Genomic DNA, 23,315 nt, shown 5'->3' with positions numbered 1-23,315 from the left:
ATGTGCATTGAATGCATCTGAAGCCTGGTGCTCAAGCTGAACTGGGCCTTTTCGGACCATTTCTGGTGCTTTTGGAGGCAAAGCAAGCTTCCCTCTGAAGTGACCAGAACCAAAGCTGGACCCTGCATTAGGTTTCATTTGCAATTTGGCTTCAGAAAGGAAGAGTGTATCTCCAAAGGAGTGTTTTTCTTTAAGCAGTGATAGGGGGAGGCAGGGAGGGAGGGAACGGGGTTGAGTGACTGACTCAGCCTTCTTTCTAATCATTATTCACTAGACCAACAAGTTAGTGAGTGAGAAAATTTTAAAAATATTTTATTGATGGTCAGGAAGAAAGACTCACGCTGTGAGCCGGACAGCACTGTACCAACTCCATCTGATACAGCCACCATGCCCCTACCTTCTCGACCATCTGCTCCCATCAGTACTAGTACATGCCCTGGTCTCCTCTCGTTTAGACTATTGTAATGTGCTCTATGTGGGGTTACCCTTGAAGATGGTTTGGAAGCTGCAGCTGGTACAGAACGTGGTGGCTCGCCTGATTAAAGGCAGCTGCCAGCAAGATCACATCACTCCAGTGCTGAAGGAGTTGCACTGGTTACCAGTGGTTTTCTGGGCCAAATTCAAGGTGTTGGTTTTGACCTTTAAAACCCTATATGGTTCCAGCCCAGCCTATCTTAAGGAGTGCCTCCAGCAACACCAAACAGGCTGCTTAACAAGATCAGCCTTGGATGACCTTCTCTCTGTCCCATCAGCCAGGGCAGCTAGACTGGTGAGGACAAGGGAGAGGGACTTCTCTGTGATGGCCCTCACTCTGTGGAACTCCCTCCCTAGGGAACTTTACCATGCCCCCTCTTTAATGAGCTTCCGCCACGCATTAAAAATGTGGTTCTTCGGGCAGGCATTTGGGGTGGGTTAGGATATTTTTAGAAATATGATGTTTTTAATGTAGAATTTTATTGTTTTAAACTGTTTCTATTATTGTACATTGCCCAGAGTGGCTGGGTGACCAGCCAGATGGACGATTAACAAATTTAATAAAAATAAAATAAAAAAATAAGGACTACAGACTCATGCAGTGGGGACTGTAGTATCCCAAAGGGCTGGGGTCATCTGAATGTCTAGAATGGTAAGAATAAATACTTACCAGTGACCATCTTACTTACCCGCAAGCCAGTACATTGATACTAATATACTAGGAGTTATAATGCCACTATCATTATTATCATCTTCAATACTTTCGTGTGATGCCTGAGTACTGCATGAATTTAAGAGGTAAGGAAAAATTGGCACTTTTAGACAGGGGTCCCTTCTTTTTTTCCCAGTCACTAGTCAATTGTGGCTTGTCAAGGGAAATGTGAGGTTTGTGGTGAAAATGCAACCAACATCTACCAAATGTTAATTCAATCTTTGCAGAATTTACATTATGGGTTTCTTGACATGTTCATGAAGACAATGTGTTGTCTTTGTCCAAGCTTCATCCAGTGAATGTTAGTATTTGGGGACACTGGGATATTAATGATCACATGGATGACTCATCTCATTCAAGAACTTTCTTTGGCTTTCTGTTTACACCCTCCACATGTGCACGCACACACACACACTGTCCTTCCACCGAGATCCTTCGTTGCATCCCTTTGTTTCATGGAGCTATCACTAGGTGTCTGAACACTGGAGAGATATACTAGGAGCCAAATTGCCTGGGTATGCCCAAGTTCCTTTGTAGAAAGGAGAAATAATTTATAGCTACAATATCATTTAAGGAACAGCTTGAGCAGGTCATTAATAATGCAGGTATGTTACCAATTTCAGTCAAACAAAAATATCTTCACTCAGGAAAGGCTCCCATGAGTGTGATGCAATGAGAGAATGAGGTCTATCACTAATTCACTTCTACCTCCACATCAAAATAAAATAAGAGTGATGGGTACAATTCTGTTTCACAGTCTTAATTAAACAAGATGTAGCTGCTTTGCACCACTTCCTCAGCTCCTGTATGTAGCCCACAGTCTTAAGGACTGTTGAATGTGGAGCCCTTTGAAGAGTTTAGATGTCAACTGGGTGCAGAATGCTACAGCCTGCTGCTCACAGAGGAACAGGGACATCTTTAAGATCTGCAAGGGCATGGTCAGCTATGTCATTTCCAGGCCCAGTTCAAGGTGCTGGGTTTGACCTTTACTTTGTGGCAACCTTCATTTCTTAATGACAGCTTCTTTATGTATGATCATAGTATAATAAAATAGTAGGCTTGGAAGGGGCCTACAAGACCACTGAGTCCAACCCTTACTCAATGCAGGAACCCAAGTCAAAGCATCCCTGACAAGTGGCTGTCCACCTTGAATACCTCCCATGTGGGAAAGCCCACTACCTCCCTAGATAATTGGTTCCATTGTTGTATTGCTCTAACAGTCAGGAAGTTTTTTCTGATGTTCAGCTGATGTTCTGATCTGGCTTCCTGTAACTTGAGCCCATTATTCCGTGTCCTGCACTCTGGGATGATCTAGAAGAGATCCTGGCCTTCTTCTCTGTGACAGTCTTTCAAGTACTTGAAGACTGCTATCATATCTCTCCTCAGTCTTCTCTTCTCAAGGCTAAACATGCCCAGTTCTTTCAGTCTCTCCTCATAGGGCTTTGTTTAAATATTTACGTAGCCTATCACCGAAAAGCACAGGGACGCAAATGGCGTCGGCTATGCTGGACGCCATTTGCATCCACAGTCCAGGGCAGCAGATGGATGGCAGCAGACGGACCCGCCAGCAGCAGGTAGGGTCCATCCTGGGGGAATTTCGGTGTGGTGGTGGTGGGGTAGTCCATTCCTCCACAGACTCTGGGGGGCCGGATTCTAAAGAATCCGGCCTCACTGGAGTCTGTGGCAGATTTCTCCGCCATCCCTAGCACTTTGTCAAAAGCTTTGCTGAAGTCGAAGTATATTATGTCCACAGCATTCCCACAGTCCACAAGGAAGGTTACCTGATCACAAAATGAGATCAGATTCATCTAGCAGGATTTGTTGTTGACAAATCCATGTTGGCTTCAAGTAATCACTGCATTGTTTTCAAGGTACTTTCAGATGGATTGCTTTATCATCTGCTCCAGAATTTTCCCAGTGATTGATGTCAGACTGACTCGTCTGTAGTCCCCAGGTTCCTCCTTTTTGCCCTTTTTGAAGATAGGGACAACATTCGCCCTCCTCCAATCATCTGGCACTTCACCCATCCTCCATGATTTCACAAAGATAATAGTGGTTCTGAGAGTTCTTCTGCCAGTTCCTTTATTACTCTAGGATGCAGTTCATCTGGCCCTGAAGATTTCAACTCATTCAAAGTAATTAAGTGTTCTTTGATCATATGCCTATCGATCTCAAGCTGCAATCCTGCCCCTCTAGCCTGTACTTTGCCTTTGCCAGTGCGGTCATAGACCCTCTTTCAGGAAAAGACTGAAGACTGTATTCCAGTCATGGGATTCATCCCAGCAAGTTTCAGTTACACCTATCAAGTCATAATCTCCCTCCTGTATGAAGAGTTAAGTTTGTTCTGTTTTTTCCCCATACTCTGAGCATTAGTATATAGACATCGAAGACCATGTGGTTCATGGTCTGGCTTTCTTCCTACATGTTTCTGAAGACTACTATTGGGCACTATTAGAGCTATTCTCTCCATTGCAGTGCATGAGCCTTCATCCATTGTTACCCCTAACTTTATGTGTCCCTCCCCCATAGGATTCAGTTTAAAGCCCTCCTGATGAAGTTCTTCACTCTGTGGCCAAACACATTCTTCCCAGCCCTTGTGACTTGCCAAAAGTCCATCTTCCAGGAAGTATAGCCCATGGTCCCAGAATCCAAATCTCTCATGTCAGCAGCACCACCTTCATAGCTAGTCATTCACCCAGAGTATTTTTCTTTCCCTTACTATCACTCATCTAACTACTGGAAGGATGGATGAGAAAACTATCTGGGCCCCCAACACACACACACACACACACACACACACACACTTCCATGTTAAGCTCTTCAGGTAAGCCTTATTCCAAGATCCAACACAATAAGATTTCAATCAGTTGTGAGAATGGAGCTTTTTGTGCTACATCAAAGCTGTTCAATAAGCTCCCTGAGAAGTTGTTACAGAACTTCTCTGTTTTCTTTTGTAGAAAGAAGTATAAAGCCCACCCTTTAAATTTTCTTGTGGCAGGCCTGTACAATTTTCAACTAGGGAAGTCAGAGAAATCTGCTGCAGACCCCAATGAGGCTGGATTCAAAGCAATCCAGCCTCTGGAGTCTGCGATGGAATGGGGCACTCACCTCCATCCCCCCCCCAGAATCTGTTTTGAAGCCAGCTCCTCTCCATGATACAGATGTATGAAACACTTACCTGGTTCCGTTCGGGGCATCCGCTGGGGGGGGAGGTGCTCCGTCCCTCCCCCTGGAATCCTTGATGGGGGGGAGGCGATCCGGTCCTCCCCCCCGGAATCCTGCCCGGCCAGCTCTGCTCCGCAGCGGCTCCGTGGAGCACCCGGCCAGGGCTGTCCGCAGCTGGACTTCCGGCTGCAGATGCGCTGCTGCGGACGCAAATGGCGGCTGCTGTAGCGGCCACCATTTGCATCCTTCCAGGCTGCCGTGATAGGCTACATAAGTATTTGCCTACCCTATCACGGCATGACCCCCCAACAAAACAAAACAAAATGGCGTATGCAAATGGCAGTGGCTACGGCGGCTGCCATTTGCGTTCCCTATTTTTCGCCGTTCTAGCCTACGTAAATATTTACGTAGGCAATTACGGCGAATAAAAAAGGGAACCGCAAATAGTGTAGTGGGCACTATTTGTGTTTATTTTTTTCCGCCGTGAAAGCCTACGTAAATATTTATGTAGGATAAAACAGCAGGGGAAAAAAGAACGCAAATAGCGCCCACTACGCTATTTGCGGTTTCCTTTTTTTTTGGCCGTAATTGCCTACGTAAATATTTACGAAGGCTAGAACGGCGAAAGATAGGGAATGCAAATGGCGGTCGCCGTAGCTGCCGCCATTTGCGTATGCGGTTTTTTTTGGGAGGGGTTAGCCGTGATAGGCTACGTAAATTCTTACGTAGCCTACAGCTGCAAGGACAGCAATGACTGCTGCAGCAGCCTGGCCACGGCTGGCCAGGAGACCAGCCGCCGCCAGAGCCGCCACCGCAGCTGCCGGAACCACCACCGCCAAATCCGCCTTATCCCCCCCAGGTAAGTTCCATCCCAGGGGATTCCGCAGGGGGGGCGGGGGGGCAGGAGTCCGTTCCGCCACCGATTCCAGGGGGCCAGATTCTACAGAATTCTACAGAATCCAGCCTCACTGGAATCCGTGGCAGAATTCTCTGCCATCCCTACTCCATGACCAGCTCCATATAGCCAGCCATATGGCTGCCATTGCCATGCCATATCATTGAGGAGGAAGGAATCTGGACGCAAATGGCTAGCCTATCGCGGGAAAAGCCACGGATGCAAATGTTGTAGTGGATGCCATTTGCGGCTGTAGAGCCCTTAGTTTAAGCTAAATGCAGACACTTACAGCGCATTTAGGTTAATCTAAGGGCTTTACGGCTGCAAATGGCATAGTGGGCACCATTTGTGTCCAGATTCCTTCCTCCTCAGTGATACGGCACGGCAACGGTGGCTGTATCACTGGCTATACGGAGCCGGCCAGCGGCTCCACAGAATCGCCGCAGAGCAGAGCCAGACCACCAGGATTCTGGGGGGGGAGGAATGGATTGCCTGCCCTCCCTGCGGACCTCCCCCCTGGATGGAAGGTGGGGGTTTTGTACATCCCTACTAGAACCCATTAAACCAACCACAACCTGGCAGCTATGCATGATGGCTCACCATGGGTTTAATCAAGCTTCCATTTTGCTGCCTGACTGGTTCTGCAAAAACAGGGGTGTCGTATGTAAGCCCAGTCTTAAAAAACAACAACAGTGAGACTTTTGTATGGGGGAGAAGGCAGAAATGCCTTATTGATTAAATACAATTTTAAAAATTCAGACAGCTCTCACACACTCATATGCACACACACACAAACTCTGCAAGAGTTATAGTTTCTGCACATCTCTGTTCTGGATACCACATGGCCGACCTGAGTGCACACCGAGAAGAAGAAGCCAGGCTCTGAGGTGCACAATTGTTCTTCAGCCAGTATCTTCCGTGACCTCTCTGCATTTAATTTCCTTCTAACCTCACTGTTTACAGTTCATCCCCACGTTACACAGCACTATATGTACTATATATAAACTCTCCACAATACTCCATGCATTTGATGAAGTGGGCTGTAGCCCACAAAAGCTTATGCCAGAATAAATGTGTTATTCTTTATGGTGCCACAAGACTTTTTGTTGTTTTTGCTTCAATAGACTAACACAACTACCCTCTGGAAATTATATTGTCATATGAAATTCTCATCTGTTACCCTAGAGGCAGCAGACTTGACTTCTTAGCTTTTTTTGCAAAGTTTGCAGCAAATGTTTCTGCATCAGATATGCAAGCTGAATGAGATGCACGTGCAAGTGATGTGCTAGAGTCACGTTGTTCCTTTCACTGGAGCAGAGTTATCCATAACAACATTTCTTCACTCACTTCTACATTGTTTTAATTCTAAGATAAATCCAATGCATTCGTAGAGTAAAAGGCTTGTGTATGTCTCTATGATTAGTTGTTTTGCTATTTGTCCTTGCTGTTATTGATTATAAATTTTGTCTTTCCTGTTTTCCTGTCTTCACATTGTTGATCTTTTACACTGTATTTTTTTTTAAAAAAAGTATTTCAAGTGACTTCAAGGATTGTCAATGAAGCAGAATAGAAATACATGAATGACTTCATACATCTGTGGCTATAGGATGCTTTCTGACAAGAAAGCAGGAAAACATGTAGGCAATGGTGATCACATCTATGCTATATACATAAGAACATAAAAAGAGCCATGCTGAATCAGACAAAGGTCCATCTAGTCCAGCATTGTGTTCACTCAGTGGCCAACCAGTTGCTCCAGTGAGAAGCTCACAAGTAGGACATAAGTGCAATAACCCCCCTCCCAGTCATGCTCCCCAGCAAGTGGTGTACATAGGCATATCGCCTCTGATACTGGAAATAGCTTATAGCCATAAGGACTGGTAGCCACCAATAGCCTTATTCTCCATGAATTTGTCCAATCCCTTTTTAAAGCCATCCAAACTGGTGGCCATCACTACATCTTGGGGTAGAGAATTTCATAGTTGAACTATGGACTGTGAGAAGAGGTACTTATCCATTCTGAATCTCCCACCAATCAGCTTCATGGGATGACCCCAGGCTCTTGTATTATGAGAGAGGGAGAAAAATATCTCCCTATCCACTTTTTTGATATACTTAATTTTGTATATCTCTATCATGTCTCCTAATTCTGTATATCTCTATCATGTTACTCACCTTTTGTCTAAGCTAAACAATCTAAGCCCAGATGTTGTAACCTTTCCTTATAGGGTAGTTGCTCTTTGATCATTTTAGTTACCCTTTTCTGCACCTTTTCCAACTTCTACAATATCCTTTTCTTAGGTGAGGTGACCAGAACTGTACAGAGTGTTCTAAGTGTGGTCACATCATAGATGTGTATAAGGTCAGAATGATCTTGGCAGTTCTATTTTCAATTCCTTTCCTAATTTTGGTTAACATGGAATTTGCCTTTTTCACAGTAGCAGCCACACAGCAGGTCAGCATTTTCATTGAGCTGTCCACCACAACCCAAGATCTTGTTCTTGGTCAGATCCCGTCAGCGCATATGTACATGAAGTTGGGATTTTTTGCCCAAACACACATCACATTACACTTTTTGTAGCTCCCGACAAGTGGGGTAGACCACTGAAGCAGCATCACTAAAGGCAACTGCTTTTCAAGGGTCAAGTCCCAAAGCTCTGGCTCAAAGAATATAATATTATTTCTTGCCTGGCTTACTGACTTTGATCCCAAATGTTGTTGTTGTTGTTGTTGTTTAAATTTATTAGTCACCATTACAGTCACAAGGTCCTGGAGGCACTTCATGTCAGCAATGAAACCAAAGCATGATATCAGTACAGTGGCAAAAATCCATAAAACAATGAAAAAAAAAATTTAAACCCAGAGAAACACCCCTAAAATAAGAATGCATCAGAAAAGCTCAACATTAAGCATTCTCAATGTCAAGCCTCCTTTTTAAATCTCAAAAACAACAATGGGTTCAAACAGAAAGAGGCCCCCCTCAAGAGCATTATGGAACCACCAACAGTTTTGTTTGTCATGAAAGAGGGTGAATACAAAGTTAGAGGCCAAATAGACTATCACCAGTCATATTTGGCTCATTTATGCTGGACTACTTCATTCTTCGAGTCTTCACATTTGAGTTAAGGCTTTATGTTTAAAACAAAACCAAACCACCACCCTACATATTATGAATTAAGGTGTTTACCAGAAAGGTAGGCTATAGGTTTATCCCTGACATATTAGTTTTGTTTTCCAAAGGACTGTCTTATTATTAATATCATCTTCACTAAGGGCACAATCCTATCAGGAAAGGCAGCCACCTCCGAAACCAGAGGCAACGGCCTATCCAATGCAGGGCAGGAGAAGTGCGGAGGGGATTGTCCCCTCCATGCTTCAGCCACCCTGCATTCGCAGGATCGTGGAGCGGGCCCGGGGGATGCCAGCCAACACATAGGAATCTTCGGAATGGCATTTCCGCCCTCCCCGCCCCAGCACGCCCCCAGGAACGCCCCGTTTTTGCCACCCCACGCTCCTCTTCCAAGCACGGAGTGCAGGGCTGTTCCACACTGCCTACAAGGCAGCGCAGGAGGGGGTAGAGGTAAGTTCTCTGGGAACCAACCTATCCTATGGCCATCTAGCCACTGACTAGCCATAGGATTGCACCCTAAGGTGCATTAAAACAGCCAATCCCTTATTCACAATCTGAAATTAAAGACTTATCCATTGCTGCTCATACACACAACAGTCCTTAGGCTGCAATCTTATTACAGATGGATGAGAAACTCATTTCAGTTCACTTTGAACAGAATTTATCTGACCTGGACGTAACCTGAGGTCTGAAGTATGTATGTTTCTGACCTTGCGATTCATGCAACAACCAAAAAATACGTTCCGAGCTGCATACATTTGAAAAATGGACACAAATGTTCTTTAGTCCATGGGAGAAAAATGCACACGTTTCAAAAATGCCTGCAACTATTGCATGCATTTGGGGAAATTCACATAAAAATACTCACAAATTTCCATGCAGAAAGAAAAAAAACTTGGCAGTTCAGTAAGGACACAAGTCTGAATGAGCTTTTAGGTAGAGAACAGAGAACCTTGACAAGCTCAGATTTTTCTGATTCACACAACCCTACCTCTTATACCCACTTACCGTAGGACCCATTAAACTCAGTGAAACTTACTTCTGAATAGGATTGCACTGTTAGCACCCATACACAGAGCTTTATGAGGACTGAAGGCCAAAATATGCATTACATATAGGCATGGCGGAGAATTCCACCACAGATTTCAGTGAGGCCGAATGCATTGGCATTCGGCCCCCTGAAACCCATGGCTAAACATGCATAGGATTGTGCCCTAAAACTGCCTGTACACATAGGAGGTATAATCATATTTCTACAAGGAATATTTTTCAGGTCAATAGGCAATGGACATAGTCTTCTGGGAATTTATACCACTAGCTGTAGAATTATTTATTTATTTATTTATTTATTGCAAACCCTTTCATGCAAAAAGCTGAAAGAAACCCATACAACCCTTGGCAGGTTTGTGAACACAATTGATAGCAAAATTGGCACAAAGGACATATAAAAATAAACCTTAGAACATATTGCTTGTAATTACCAGTGCTTACTTTATAGGATTTACATAGCACAATGTGAAAGAAATTGTACAGCTAGCCCTTGGCAATTTCTGTGGGGAATTTCAACTGCTTGTCATCTTATAGTAATTACATTTACAAATGAGATACACCCTCCATGTCTCCAGTGGTAGATATTATTTGTCATGCTGTGACAAATAGTTTTGGATTGTTGTCAACCAGTACGGTGACAAATATGTTCTTAAAATCTTTCTGAGACTACTGCATTGGTGAGGAGAAAAATCCATATGTTTGTTCTTGTTAGACGCACCAGATACCTACAATTGCAGACAAAATTATTTTAAGTTTACTTATGCCTTCTACAAGAAAGGAAGGGAAAAAAACAATACAACTTTCTTTTGGATGCTCCTTTAACTTAATTTTATGTACCCTATAATAGGTCGCTTTTTTTTGTTTTTTGTTATTTCTCTCTTCATCCTACCTAGGGATGTGTGAATCAGCAAAACTCAAGCTCGCTAAAGTTCTCTGAATTACATCTCGATGCTCATTCTGACTCGAGCCCATATCAGATTGCAAACTTCGTGTTTTTTTCTTTTTGCAAGAAAATCTGTGCATATTTTAATGTTAATTTGTCCAAATGTGCGTATCAATTGTGCACATCTTTAAAGTGTGCACATTCTTCTCCCATTGCTTAAAGTATATTTATGTGCATAAATGTATGCATGCTCAGTAGGGATGGACAAAAGTCACTTACCTGGTCCCGCAGCTTGCTTCGCGGTGGGGGGGGAGGCGCTCCATCCCTCCCCCCGAAATTCTGGCCAGGGGGGGAGGCGCCCCATCCCTCCCCGCCGAAATTCTGGCCGGGGGGGAGCGCCCTGCCTCTCCGGCCGTGAAAGTTCTTGTCCTGTTGGGACGCAAATGGTGGCAGCCGTAGCCGCCGCTGTTTCCGTCCCTGGCCTGCAGTCAGCCATGATAGGCTATGTAAATGTTTACGTAGCCTATCACAGCTGACTTTGAAAAAAAAAAGAAAAGCACATACACAAATGGCGGTGCCCATGGGCGCCGCCATTTGCATTCCTTATTTTGGCCTGGGTAGTCTACGGAAATATTAACGTAGACTACGGTGAAAATAAGGGCAATGCTATTTGCGTTGCCCTTATTTTCGCCGTAGACTACGTAAATATTTATGTAGACTACCCGGGCCAAAATAAGGAACGCAAATGGTGGCGCCCATGGGCGTCGCCATTTGCGTACGCACTTTTTTTTTTTTTCAAAGTCAGCCGTGATAGGCTACGTAAACATTTACGTAGCCTATCACGGTGTTTTTTGAAAATCTAGCCGTGATAGGCTACGTAAATCTTTACATAGCCTATCACGTTTGTTGTTTGTTTGTTTGTTTTACTTGGAAATGGCGGTGGCGGCAGCCGGTCGGAAGACCGGCCGCCGCACCGCCGCCGCACCGCTGCCGCACCACCGCCACACCACTGCCGGGAGCCACCGCCGCCAGGGACATTCGCCAAAGGTAAGTCCCATCCCAGGGGTGGTGGTGGCAGGGGGGTGGCGAACCGTTTCTCCACCAATTTCGGGGGGCCGAATGCGTTGGCATTTGGCCTCCTGGAGATTCATGGAGAAATTCTCTGATTCCCTAGCATGCTGTCCAGTGCATTTCTGGGGATCCGCAAATCACATGGCAAACTTGGAAGTTATGGACTTCAACTGCAAATTGTGTATGAGTCAGTGTTTGGTCCAGAAAGTGGAAACTGGGTAAAACCTGATCAAAAACAAACTGAAACAAATGTCTTATACATCCCTAATCCTGCCTCACCTCAGCCTCCACTGTCCTCTCTCTCTCTTTCCCTCTCCCTCTCCTTGTGTGTGTGTGTATGTCTTTGTATGTGTGTGATGAGGCTCCCTGCAATTCAATACGCCAGAGCCCACTTTCTCAGAGGGGTGTGTGTGAAGATTTTGAGAAAGCTAGAGAAGGACATGGGCAGGGGGTGGGGGTGGACAGGGGCTTGAACTCTACCCCCACACACACACACTCACACACACACACTGGTCCTGATCTGGATTGCCCGAAAATTTACAGTGCCAAAAAGTGATCCAGTTGTAATATAAATGGCAGGTGTGGGAGTCCCAACCTGGATAGGGACCATGGGTTGGGGGGGCAAAGGATTACAGCACCCTATCCACTGTGCGAAAGTGCTGATCCATATCAGGTCCCCTATGCTTACCTCTGAGTAAATAACACAATTAAAAATGGGAAAGAAGGCATCGCTTCTAGATACATCTTTAAAGTAATTTGTAGTTTTACCTTTGAGGAATTATGGGATGGGGGTAGAATGCACAGATAGGAGGAGTGGAAGGATCAGAACCTCACAGCCCCTTTCTGAAAGGCAAAATGCAGCACCAGAGCCTCTCTCCTTGCTCTTCCTTTTCAATCTGGTGGGTAAAGGAAACATAGGAATTGGGGCCTTTGTACTGCCTTTCTGAAAACAGAAATATGGTGTGGGGGGCCTGTTCCCTGATGTTTCATTTTGTGTGGTGGAGAAAGTGGCTGGGTGACCAGCCAGATGGGCGATTAATAAATTAAATACATACATACATACATGTAGAGGTCAGGCCTCACAGTATGTACATTGTTTCAGATGGTTGTGAGGATCTAGCCTTATTCAGGATTTATTTATTTATTTATTACACTTCTATACTTCCCAATAGCTGAAGCTCTCTGTGTGGTTCACAAAAATTAAAACAACAAAAGACAGTATAAAATACACGATAAAATATAAAAGCTTAAAACTACAGTATAAAACTACAACCAGAATAAAATCTAGCAGCAATGCAGAGATTTAAAATACAACAGCAGATTTAAAGCCACAAAGCTAAAAGACTAAAATGCTAAAATGCCTGGGGAAATAAAACTATCTTCACCTGGCACTGGAAAGAGAGAGCACAATGTAGGCACCAAGAGAGACTCTCTGGGAAGCTCATTCCATAACAGGGGTGCCATAGCAGAAAAGGCCGTCTTCCAGCCACCCGCCTCACTTCTTTTGGCAGGGGCTCCTGGAGAAGGGCTGCTGAAGATGATCTTAGGGTCTGGGCCCAGAAACATATGGGAGGAGGCGATCCTTCAGATAACCTGGCCCCAAGCCATTTAGGACTTTGAATGTTAATACCAGCACTCTGAATTGGGCCCAGAAATGGACTGGCAGTCAGTACATCTGGAAAAATACTGGCATAATATGATCATGCCAGTGGCCATTAATGGTTTCACTGCATTGTTTTGGACCAGCTGAAGTTTCTAGACCATTTTCGAAGGCAGCCCCACGTAGGGATGGTGGAGAATTCCACCACGGATTTCATTGAGGCCTTACGAAATACTTACATAGCCTATCATGGTGGCCTGGCAGGATGCAAATGGCTGCCACTACAGCGGCTGCCATTTGCGTCCACAGCAGCCCGGCCACGGCCAGAACTCCGGCTGCAGATGGCCCTGGCCGGCAGCTCCACAGAGCCGCTGTGGAGCAGAGCTGGCCAGAGAGGATTCCAGGAGAAGGGACGGAGCACCTCCCCCCCCCCGCGAATCACACCTGCAAAAAGGTAAGTGACTTTCGTACATCCCTATTAATACATTGCAGTAATGCATATGTAGGGATGTACGAAAGTCACTTACCTTTTCGAAGGGTGACATTTGGGGGGGGAGGCGCTCCGTCTCTCCCCCCGAAATTCTGGCTGGCCAGCTCTGCTCCGCAGGGATTCTGTGGAGCTGCCGGCCAGCTCCACCAGTGGCCAGACATCCCGCCGCTGGCTAGCAGGGATGCAAATGGCAGCGGCCATAGCTGCCGCCGTTTGCATCCCTGCAGTCAGCCGTGATAGGCTACGTAAATGTTTACGGCCGCTGATTTAAAAGAAAAAACAATGCGCGTTCGCAAATGCGTACGCATTTGCGTTCCTTATTTTGGCACATCTTAGTCTACGTAAACATTTACGTAGACTAAGACGGCGAAAATAAGGGGAACACAAATAGCGTAGACGTTGTGCTATTTGCGTTCCCCTTATTTTCGCCGTCTTAGTCTACGTAAATGTTTACGTAGACTAAGACGTGCCAAAATAAGGAACGCAAATGGCGGCGCCCATGGGCGCCGCCATTTGCATACGTGCTTTTTTGTTTTTTAAAAAAATCAGCTGTGATAGGCTACGTAAAGATTTACGTAGCCTATCATGGTGTTTTTTAAAAATCTAGCCATGATAGGCTACGTAAATCTTTACGTAGCCTATCACTTTTTTTTTTTTTTTAACTGGAAATGGCGGCGGCAGCAGCCGGTCGGAAGTCCAGCCACTGCAGCTGCGGCTGCCGAACTGTCCCCAAACTGCCACCGGAGCCGCCGCCACCAGGAAGATCCGCCCAAGGTAAATCCCATCCCGGGGGTGGCGGGGGGGTGGCAGACCGTTCCGCCACCGATTTTGGGGGGCCGAATTCACTGGCATCGGCCTCCCCGAGATTCGTGGCGAAATTCTCTGACATCCCTATGCATATGAGAAGTTGTCAGATAACTGTAGCTAGGCTATTTCTGTCCAGATAAGGGCGTAGTTGGTATATCAGCCTAAGCTGATAAAAGGTGCTCCATGCCACCAAGTCCACCTGTGCCTCAAGTGACTGTTCTGGGTCCAAGAGCACCCCCAAACTATGAACCTGATCCTTATGGGGGAGAGCAACCCCCTCCAGAACAGGTTGAGTATTACCTAGCCGGGCAGACGAACCACCCACTAACAGTACCTCCATCTTGTCTGGATTGAGTTTCAGTTTATTGGCCCTCACCCAGTCCATTACCGTGCCCAGGCCCTGATTCAGAACAGCCACTGCCTCACCTGGGTTTGATGAGAAAGAGAGGTAGAGCCAGGTGTCATCCATATATTGATGGCACCTCAGCCCACACCTCTGGATAACCTCCCCCAGCAGTTTCATGTAGATATTGAACAGCATGGGGGATAAAATAGTTGCCAAGGCAATAATCCCCCAGCACTGACTTCTGGAATCAGACATTCAAATGGGGTCAGAACCATTGCAGTGCAGCGCCTCCAACTCCCAGCCCAGACAACCTATCTAGAAGGATACCGCGGCTGATGGTATCGAAAGCTGCTGAGAGGACCAAGATCACCAATAGGGTCGCACTCCCCTAGGGATGGCACGGATGCCCAATTGGGTCTGGGAGTCCATCAGGCTCCCTCTGCCGCCCAAACCCCATCAAGATCATGCCCATCAAGCCCCTCGCTCCCCCCCGCTCATGCCCTCCCGGATGCTCCCAACACACCTGGACCAGTCCGTGAGTGCCCACCCTTTTGCCAAGCTTAAAAAAGGAGGTAATTAAAAATGTGCATATTGAAATATGCACAAATTAGGACTGGCGAAGGTTGATATACACAATATTAGAGGTGTAAATGGGCCATCTAATATTGTGTAGATCAAGCTTTCCCAGACCGAATATGCACATATTGAAGTTTGCACATTTTTAATTAGTTCCTTTTTTCGTAAAACAAAACAAAACCTCAGTAAAATGGCAGGTGTTCGTGAACGGGAGCCAGGGTAAGTGTGGCTGGCTTGCTGAGCTCATGGGGGCTCGAATGCAGGTCCGGGGGGGTGGGCTTGAGTGGTGGGGCTTGAGCAGGCACCCGCCAATACTGGGTGCGGTGGGTTTGCACTCTGCTGGGAAAGGCAGGTTCTGTTCCAAAACCAGGCCTGAAGCCTGATTGAAATGGATCTAGATAATCCGTTTCCTTCAAGAGTGCCTGGAGCTGTCCTGCAACCACCTGCTCAAGCACCTTGCCCAGGAAGGAGATGTTAGCTACCAGCCTATACTTGTTGACATCACCCAGGTCTAGGTCAGGCTTTTTCAGGTATGGCGTAATTACCTCCTTTTTTAAAGAGGCTGGCAGCACTCCCTCTTTCAAGGAGGACTGTACAACCCCTTTATTCAATGTGATAAGCCATAAAGGGCAAGGATGAAGCACACACGTGGTCAGCTGGACTTGGCCAAGCACCTTGTCCACATCCTCGGGCTTCAATAACTGAAATTTATCCAATAAAACTGCACCAGACTGCTCTGGACACCTCTACTAATGAAACTGCATTAATCGTGGTTATGAGGTTCCTGATCACACAGAGCACTGTGTTCAATTACAGCCTCTCTTCAGACCTTCCCCATCAACATCATGGAGAGGTTGTGGTGGAGAGGCACTGGATCATTATTAGTGACCATGGGGCACATATGCTAAGGCACCAGGCTTACCTTCCAATTCCCTTGCTTTGTGGAGCTTGAACCAACATAAGATAGCCTTAGTTAACTCTGGTCTTAAACCAGAAGGGTAACAATAACTGAATAGCAGTTATGGATTAGGGTGTTTTTTTTCCCCTTTCTTTTGCTCTGCTCCTAAACACACTCACTGTGAATTCTGTCATTTTGGGTACTTATTCATGTGTAAGTATGTTTAGGAACAGTATTATATATTTTGCAACCATTTTCCCTTGGTATTTGTCTGGCTGTTATTGTGTGAAAGGTATTCATGTGTTGTTTTCTTTCTCTTTTTGCAACTTTCTTTTGAGAACATGAAGATGCACTGGGGACATCAGAAATTGAATAACCCTTCATCATCAGATTCAAAAACATAGGAAAAGGAAAGTCCAAATAGTGATTTTAGATACAGGGCTGTATTTATAAAGGTGTCATCATAGTCAGTAGCTGTCCTCCCTAACTAGAAATATAGTTTCAGCCGAGCCTTTGAAATGTTGCTCAGGAAATGTTGCCAGCACATTTTTCTGTCAAACAGCTATTTCATTAGTTTATGGATCCCCTTAAATGTTGTGCTGTTTGCAAACTCAACTACAACAGTGCATCCTTTGTTCCAAATTTAGTTTGGTTTCAATAATTTCTCTAGCCAGTCAATACAAATAACTTCCTTGACAGAGCTTATAGACTTTTCATAAGCACTGCATTTCCAAGCTTTATCTGTTTGCCTTTCATAAGATTACTTAGGTTAGCATATTTGCTTGAGAAAAATAAACTGAAGGAGACACTATGGGGTGTGGGGGGGAACTCCTGAGCTCAGAAAAAGTTGTGAGGGAGAATGTAAAAGAACATTTGTCAGCCTATCTCTCAAATACATATGTTGGTACATATGTGTGGGATGATTATTATTTGTATTTTTGTGGAGTGGATATTTTATGGTGGCTTTTGAGGGGGAGGGAAAATACACAATGGGAGGACCAAATTGACAGAAAAAAGAAACCAGTGCTATGAAAACTATCTAGGGCACTGTGCCTTGTAATCGTGGGATTCTGAAAGTTTAACTTACATACTTGGCTTCTGGAGAACCTCTCTGGGGAGAGAAGTCCAATTTCAGGGCACCATCACAGAGAAGACAGTCTGGTCACTATCCACCTCACTCCTAGTGGGGGTGGAAACTGGAAAAGGGCCTCCAAGGCAGATCTTAATCCATGGGCAGGGTTCATGTTGGGAGCTCCCTGAGGTATCCAGGTCCTAAGCCATTTATAGGTCAATACCAGAAGTAGTGTAGCTGTCTCTGATCGGGCATAATATGTTCCATTTGTCTGATCCCAGTCAGTTATCAAGCTGTTGTATTTTAAACAAACTGCAGTTTCTGAAGCATCTTGAAAGACAGCTCCATGTACAATGTGATACAATTGTGAGCGGAGACAGGGTAATGAAGAGACAGACAACAATTTCCAAATAGGAAATAGGGCCACATTTATTGAAATATCTGCGAAGGAGAAACCTAGGCCAGGCACTGACTGTACCAGCGGCTAGCTGGCATTTTATGGGCGAACACATACCCAGCCTGAGCGGTGGTGTGACAGCATCGCCGCCCCTCCACACTGCCCCTTATGGGGGAGGTAGACCTTCCCCTGTCACCCCCTCCCGGGCTGCCAAGCTCCTGGGTGAGTGAGGTGAGTTGGTCTCCCAGGCAACCCATATCCCCCCACCGAACTGCGAAACCCGTTCCGGAGGCCTCAGGCTTCACCTGTCATCATAAGGTGTCTCTGAATGCTCACCATCCCTAAGCTCGTTCTCCTTTGCCCATCCTAGCCACCACCGGGAGTGACAAGCCTATTGCTTGTCAAACTCCCCCCACCTGCGCAGAAGTACTTCCCGCAGGCCCCTTTGCAGAACGGACAGCAATATGTCAATTCCTGCATCAGACAGGTGCACACCATCCTGTCTGTAGAGCTCCCTCCTTGTCCAGGTGATTTCCTGGAGACTGATGATCCCATCACCATGCTTGTATAGCCCAAAGGCTATTTCCCATTCCACTGTCTGATGGGCCCTTTCCATGGCCTTCTGGGTCAGAACATCCTGCACTTCATTCTTGTGAACACACAAGACCAAATTGTAGTTATCCCCAGCACATGGTGCCAGATAATTCAGAATTGGCCAAGGCCTGCAGAATGAGGTCCTTGCCTTCACACAACCAGGTCATTCCCCCCTAGATGCAGCACCAAAACCTGAGGGGGAACCTGCACATCATGTTGATGGAATAGAGTGGAGAGGCTTTGTCACTGCATACCACATCTGCCAAGCCCCTGAACACGGGCCCACTGGGACAGTCCGAGCTGGGATCCACAGCTTGACACAAGAGCACCAACCATCCCCGAACACTGTTCTGTGACCACATGAGCACATACATAGGTTCACATCTGTTCCATCGATCTAAAGGAGATAAAGGAGAACAGTAAGTGGCAAAAAGGGAGTGGCAGTATCTGGGGAAAGGGGATGCCAGGAGTCCGCAGATGCAGGTGATGTCCTGGCCCTGCCCTGGATGGTGTCATTCACAGAAGCCTGTATCCTAGTGGCCGCTGGGAGTGACAAGCCTACTGCTTAGACGCACTCTGCCATCATGTGCTAAAGGACTTCTCACCGGCCCCTTAGCCGATTCAACAACACTCTGTTGTTACCAAATCGGGCAGGTCCTGTCTATAAGGCTCCACCAGCATCCTAATAATTTCAAGATGAGAGATGATCCCATCGCTATTCTGATATAACCGAATGCCATCTCCCGATTCACTTTCTAATGGGCCCTCAAATTTCACACATTCCTCCAATTAATTTGAGGAAGCAGGCAAGACCGATGATCGTTATCACTGGCCAACTGTGCCATATGACCTGGGAAAGGTCCTTGTAGGGATGTATGAACCCCCTACCTGCCCGTCTGGGGGGGGGTCCACGGGGGGGGGGCAATGCATTCCTCCTGGATGCCATTTGCGTCCACAGTCAGTCCCCTTCAGCCAGCGATACGGCATGGCAGCCATATTGCTGGCAATCCAGAGCCGGAGAATCTGGCCAAAGAGGATTCCATGTGGGGGTAGGGATAAGTCTTCCATTCTGCCATGGACTCTGGGGGGCCAGATTCTTTAGAATCCGGCCTCATTGGAGTCTGTGGCAGAATTCTCCGCCATCCCTAGGTCCTTGCCTTTCCCACCAACAGGTTGTTCCCTCCTAGATGCAGCACCAGAACCTGCAGGGGAACATGCACCAGCCCATAATGGAATGGAGTGGGAAGGAGGCGTTCTCAATACATGCTGCACCTGTCAAGCCACTAACACATGCACAATGGAACAGTCTGCTCTGGGATCTGCAGCTTGACCTATAAGCCCACCGACCAGCCCATAACACCATGCTGAGCCCAGACATGAGCACACGCATGCATGGGTTCATGTCCATTCCATTGATCTAAAGGAAAATAACAGTAAGGACAAGAAAAGAATTGCTGATCAGTGAAGTCCCACACTCTAGGAATGGACACAAGACCATAACTGTAAACTTACCAGGAAGGCTGCAACTGCTGCAGCTGAATGTGAAAGCAAAATCCCAGGGCTCCCTATCAGCTCAGGTACAGAAGGCCCTTGTCCTATGAGCCGTGAAGGGCAGCATGGCTTACCCTATTTGATACATGAAACTCAACGAGAGCCTCTTAGCATGGTCTCTAGGGATGTCAGAGAATTCCACCGTGGATCTCGGTGAGGCTGAATGCCAGTGCATTTGGCCCCCCGAAATCCATGGCAGAACGAAGCTCCCCCGCCCCCCCCCACCCTGCGAAATGGGCCTGGAATGGAGCACCTACCTGCTGCCATCCGTGCTGACTTGAGAATGGCGGCCGCGTCTGCCGTTTGTGTCCCTGCGGAAGCCATGATAGGCTACGTAATTATTTACATAGCCTATCATGGCAAAACTAAGGGAACGCAAATGGCGGCAGCTACGGCAGCCACCATTTGCGTTATGTTTTTTTTTTTTTTTTTTTGCTGTTTTAGCCTACATAAATACTTACGTAGCCTATGGCAAAAAAAAGAAAAAAAAAGAAAAGGGAATGCAAATGGCGTAGTGGCTGCCATTTGCGTTCCCCCCTTTTTTTGCCCTAATAGGCTATGTAAATATTTATGTAACCTATCATGGCCAAAAAAAAAGGGAACACAAATGGTGGCTGCTGTAGCCGCCGCCATTTGCGTTCGCTGTTTTTTTTTTGCCGTGATAGGCTATGTAAATATTTACGTAGCCTATCATGGCAAAATACAGGGACATTTGTGTCCCTGCAGGCTGCCCAGCGGCCAGATGTCCAGCTGTGGGCGGCCCCAGCCAGCGGCTCTGTGGAATCTCTGCAGAGCAGAGCCAGCTGGAGATAATTTCGGGTGGAGGGACGGAGTGCCTCCCCTCCACCGTGAATGTCACCCTTCAAAAAGGTAAGAGACTTTCGTACATCCCTAATGGTCTCTGGAAATGCCAGCATCGGGAATTAGACAAAACCTTGACCTTGGGCATTCAACCTGATGTTTATATGCCTCAAGAGAAACAGGTATTACTCAGGAGGTGGTGCCAATTCAATACTACTACCCAATCTTTAATGATCAGATTGCGGGAGGATTGTGTTTTAATGACATGAATGGAGGCCTGCCCCTCACACACAAGGAAATGAAGAATGGACATAGAGCCTTGAATGGGCCTTCACAGGCGATGCCATGTATAAGAGAAGTTAAAATAATGGGATCTCAAAAGATTAGAGGGCAACCGTTGGGCATGGCACCACACACCCAATGATCATAGAATAGTAGGGTTGGAAGGGGCCTACAAGGCCATCGAGTCCAACCCCCTGTTCAATGCAGGAATCCAAGTCAGAGCATCCCTGACAGATGGCTGTCCAGCCTCGTCTTGAATGCCTCCAGTGTGGGAGAGCCCATCACGTCCCTAGGTAACTGGTTCCATTGTCATATTGCTCTAATAGTCAGGAAGTTTTTCCTGATGTTCAGCTGGAATCTGGCTTCCTGTAACTTGAGCCCATTATTCTGTGTCCTGCACTCTGGGATGATCGAGAAGCAATCCTGGCCTTCCTCTCTGTGACAACCTTTCAAGTACTTGAAGACTGCTATCATATCTTCCCTCAGACTTCTCTTCTCAAGGCTACACATGACCACTTCTTTCAGTCTCTCCTCATAGGGCTTTGTTTCCAGCCCCCTGATCATCTTTGTTGCCCTCCTCTGAACCCTCTCCAGTTTGTCTGCATCCTTCTTCAAGTGTGGTGCCCAGAACTGGACACATTACTCCAGATGAGGCCTAAGCAGTGCTGAGTAGAGGGGAACTAGTACTTCATGGGATTTGGAAGCTATACTTCTATTAATGCAGCCCAAAAGAGCATTTGCCTTTTTTGCAGCCACCTCACATTGTTGGCTCATATTCAGCTTGTGATCGACAACAATTCCAAGATCCTTCTCGCTTGTAGTGTTGTTGAGCCACGTATCCCCCATCTTGTCACTGTGCATTTGGTTTCTTTTTCCTAGGTGCAGAACTTGGCATTTCTCCCTATCAAATGTCATTCTGTTGTTTTTAGGGATGTACGAAAGGGACTTACCTTGTCCCGCAGCTTTTTTTGTGGTGGGGGGGAGGTGCTTCGCTTCTCCCCCCGAAGTTCATGCGAAATTCAGGCCGGGCGGGAGGCACCCCATCCCTCGCTGGCGAAAGTCAGGCCGGGTAGAAGCGCCCCGTCTACCCGGCCGCGAAAAAAACAAAACAAAACCACCCCCATGATAGGCTACGTAACGATTAACGTAGCCTATCATGGCTAGATTTGCAAAGTCAGCCATGATAGGCTACGTTAATCATCACGTAGCCTATCACGGGTGACTTTGAAAAAAAAAAGCGCGTACGCAAATGGCGGCCCCCATAGGGAGCCGCCATTTGCGTTCCTTATTTGGTCCCTGTAGTCTACGTAAAGATTTACGTAGACTACGGTGAAAATAAGGGCAACGCTATTTTATTTTCGCCGTAGTCTACGTAAATCTTTACGTAGACTACAGGGACCAAATAAGGAACGCAAATGGCGGCTCCCTATGGGGGCCACCATTTGCGTACGCGTTTTTCTTTTTCTTTTTCAAAGTCACCCGTGATAGGCTACGTGACGATTAAGGTAGCCTATCACAGCTGACTTTGCAAATCTAGCCATGATAGGCCACGTTAATCGTTACGTAGCCTATCACAGGGGTGGTTTTTTTTTTTTTAACTTTCCTTGTAATGGCGGCGGCGGCCGCCCGTCGAAAGACGGGCGGCCGCCCCTGCCCCTGACGAAGACCTGACGAACCGCTTCCGGGACCTGCCGACGGGAGGGACATTCATGAAAGGTAAGTCCCATCCCGGGGGGGTGGCGGGGGGATGGCGGAGGGGTGGCGGAGAATTTCACTGCCAATTTCGGGGGGCCGAATGCGTTGGCACTCGGCCCCCCGAAGTTTCGGGGAGAAATTCTCCCCCATCCCTAGTTGTTTTCTGCCCAGCACACCAGTCTATCAAGATCACTTTGAATTTTGTTTCTGTCTTCCAAAGTATTAGCTATCCCGCCCAATTTTGTGTCATCTGCAAATTTGATCAGCATTCCCTGCACCTCCTCCTCCAAGTCATTAATAAAAATGTTGAAGAGCACTGGGCCCAGGACTGAGCCCTACGGTACCCCACTCGTTACCTCTCCCCAGTTTGAGAAAGTCCCATTGATAAGCACTCTTTGTGTCCGATTCTGTAGCCAACTGTGGATCCACCTGATCGTTGTTTCATCTAGCCCACTTTGAGCTAGTTTGTTCATCAGGATATCATGGGGCACTTTGTCGAAAGCTTTGCTGAAGTCGAGGTATATGATCTCCACAGCATTCCCACAATCCACAAGGGAGGTTACTCGATCAAAAATGAGATCAGATTAATCTGGCAGGATTTGTTCTTGACAAATCCGTGCTGGCTTTGAGTAATCACTACATTGTTTTCAAGGTGCTTCCAGATGGATTGCTTTATCATCTGCTCCAGAATTTTCCCAGCGATTGATGTCAGCCTGACTCGTCTGTAGTTCCCAGGTTCCTCCTTTTTACCCTTTTTGAAGATAGGGACAACATTAGCCCTCTTCCAGTCATCTGGCACTTCCCCCATCCTCCATGATTTCTCAAA

This window comes from Heloderma suspectum, chromosome 3 (genome assembly GCF_057233095.1).
Source record: "Heloderma suspectum isolate Gila_16-S chromosome 3, 16-S_ref, whole genome shotgun sequence".
NCBI lineage: Eukaryota > Metazoa > Chordata > Lepidosauria > Squamata > Helodermatidae > Heloderma > Heloderma suspectum.
This window is presented reverse-complemented; position numbering follows the sequence as displayed.